The following is a 2,679-nucleotide window of genomic DNA, read 5'->3' on the forward strand; positions in this document are numbered from 1 at the left end:
GTACTGTCAGAAAAAAAGCCTTAAAAACTACATATTTTAATAAGAAATAAATTCAAGAAAGAATGATAATACTGAGAACCAAGGCATTCAGAGATTTCAAAAGTCATGCTTTTTTCAGTTGATCCAAAATTTTGTCAACCAAGTTTTCAAAAGGTTGTTCAGAGCCAACATTATCCATAAATGTCACACATTTATTATTTCATATATTTACTTTCTTCCACATAAAAGACCTTTTACAAACATCTAAAATGTCCAGGTATAACATAGTTGAGATGAAACTGGATCAAATACTGGTATTGTTTTTAAAAATTATCACCTCAAGTGTTTGAGTGTTGCAAACTTATTAAAGCAACCAAACAATATAAAAATCAAAATGGCACAGCATATACTGTAAATAAATCAAAACTGTGTCTGCAACAGAAAGACAAAGCAATGGCATATTAAACCAAAGCTAGCTGGATACAAAACAATGAATGTCTATTGCAAAGTATAAATAAACTGACAACGGTTTCCAAGTGAGATAAGATGGTACGGGAGGTCACCAAGAAGGTAATGACTCAACTTCCTGCTGACCTCTGACTGTGATGCTGGGAAGGTGTGGAAGAGGGGATGAGTTGCTAAGCTGGGGGGGAGTCCACTGTCACTTGAGATTTGCCACATCTGGTACTGAGCAGTTAATGATTATTCACTCAAGTGTTTAGATATAGGCTTTGTATACAAATTGCTTCAACTATATAACTAGCTGTTTCAGCTTCTTGAGAAATTAGAAGTTTAAGCTGAAATGGGGTTGAGTATTTATATACACTATGATGTTAGTTTTTCACATTCTTTTAAAGTTAACGGGTGAGGGAGGCAGAAGTTACTGAAACAGTAAAAGGATACACTACACCAGTTATCTGGTATGATATAAAGACATGTGATTAAATCTGGGTGATTTAAAACATTGTTTTCCAGAATGAAAATCACAAAGATTCACTTTTCTGAAAACATTTGCTAGGTATCCTATTATCTCAAATTATTTAAAAATAAAATAAAAATCAAAACCAAATGAATGCATTCCCCTTATCCAAATAAAACAAAGCTCTAATTTTGTCTGTAAACTGAAGTTCGGATGACACATCATTTTTATCTCAGAATCCTTTGGCTTAACATTGAATATTGGAATAACCAAAAGTATTAAATTATTTTTTAAAGAATGATGTTTTAAAACTTACTAGTCAGGCATTAGAAAAGTTATCAAATCTTTTCACAGTATCAGATTTGGCAAATTTGCATCAAGGTAATGTGTGTGGCAAAAATCACATAATTCAAACCATCAACTCATTTGTCTCCCTCATATCTTTTTTCACATACTAGATGATTGAGTAACATGCATTAACTTGTATTCTGAGGGAGGAGTTGATCTTTATGAGACACTTGACTAAATGACCATGAAGGAAAATAAGGCACTTTCTTTTCTTTAGACTTATTCCAATACTTAAAAAATAATAATAATAAAAAAGACAAAAAGGCTCTTCTGGTCTTTTGTTTCTTGACAGCCACCAGAAAAAAAATCATTTAATGAAATAAAGGGTTTCCTTGTTCTTTTTTAAATAATACTTGAAAGTATAAAATGCTACATTTCCAAAAATATATATTTTTTTTCTGCACCAGCACCCTTGCATAGTAAACGTATCTACTTTTTGTACGTTTGTTTCAATGCACTACACTGTATCTACAATTTCATTACATATATACAGCAAATAGGCAAGCATGGTTTCTACATCCTTAATGATTGTTTTCCATACAGGGAGGTTTAAAAAAAAATACTTGAACAGTTTGCCCAGCAACGTGAGACATAATGCATGTACCTTGTTCTCACACTTTTTTAGAAGGTGTAAAATGAAGATTCAGTAATTTTAACTCAGGTGTTTATCTTTTTCAAAACAGTGTTGCAGTTTTGTTATTTGCATTACTTTTCAAAACTCCTTACGTTTTTCTCTCATGGCACACTTTCTTCTAATATTTCAAATTTTGGCAGGCAATATAAAAAAGGCTGCAACTTCTGCTGAGGGCACTGTAGTGACTAAACAGCACATCAAATTTTGAATACTTTTGAAATCACTTCACCAATGATATCTCTGACCGAAGGTTCATGCATGATGCAGCATCACACAGTACATTCAGAGAGCTTTGACTTCACTATGAGAAGAAAAAGATTCCTAGAAGTCTCTTACAGTAACTACCTCTGTCATTGAGTAGTTAAGGGCCACCTGTCTCCCCTTCTTAAGAGAGGCCTTCTTACCGTTCGCTTAGGATGGGATATTAAAAGATGATCAGTGCTGTGGGATAAATTGGGCCTTATTGCTTTACTACTATTCAGTGCAGGTTCTAGAATCACTTTCATCCAACCAGGAAAAAAAAAAAAAAAAAAAAAAAAAGCTGAGTTGGAGGACAATTTCTTTGTCTTTTGTTTGGTTAGATGGTAAGACGAATGAACAAGTGCCTCAGCTCGCTGCACTGATGACAGGCAAGCAAAGGCAATTACCAGTTAACTGATCCCAGGCAGGCATGGTCAGGTCATCATTAGGCTAACAGTTCAGAGGTTAGAAGGTCATAAGTTAGTTGCCGGTGGCAGCTCGGTCTGTGGTCACAATCCTGTGGTAAGGATGGACACGTATATTGCGCGTTGGATAGCCA

This window comes from Macaca fascicularis, chromosome Y (genome assembly GCF_037993035.2).
Source record: "Macaca fascicularis isolate 582-1 chromosome Y, T2T-MFA8v1.1".
NCBI classification, from domain to species: domain Eukaryota; kingdom Metazoa; phylum Chordata; class Mammalia; order Primates; family Cercopithecidae; genus Macaca; species Macaca fascicularis.